The sequence below is a fragment of the Morone saxatilis genome, unplaced genomic scaffold (assembly GCF_004916995.1).
Source record: "Morone saxatilis isolate NCDOM2014 unplaced genomic scaffold, NCSU_SB_2.0 Contig1, whole genome shotgun sequence".
Classification (NCBI taxonomy): Eukaryota; Metazoa; Chordata; class Actinopteri; family Moronidae; genus Morone; species Morone saxatilis.
This window is the reverse complement of record NW_023339651.1, coordinates 21,442,360-21,442,721: the sequence shown is the minus strand read 5'-3', so window position 1 is coordinate 21,442,721 and position 362 is coordinate 21,442,360.

The window sequence follows — 362 nt, the reverse complement described above, 5'->3', positions numbered from 1 at the left end:
TTGAGTATCAGAATTGCAGCACTAGATTTGGGGCTTAATATGGTGTCTGATTGCTCCTAGATTTAAGATTGCGCCTGTATGTTTTTAAATAAAATTTTTGTATTTACAAAAGATTTCCATGTTATCTTTTTTCTGATGGGGCAGACATTTAAACGCTAAATTGTGTTTTCTGTTGCATTACGATCACTTGTATTTGGGCTTGCTACACCTTTAAAATCAGTCATATCAGTTCAGTAGTTTAGTTTAGCTCAGCTAGTTCCACCAGTTTCAGCTTCAGACTGTCAAAAGCGTAAATTAAAACTTGAAATCTTCTGTCTCAGCCCATTCACCATGCTGTTTTTTCTCCTGAGTAGTAATGACAG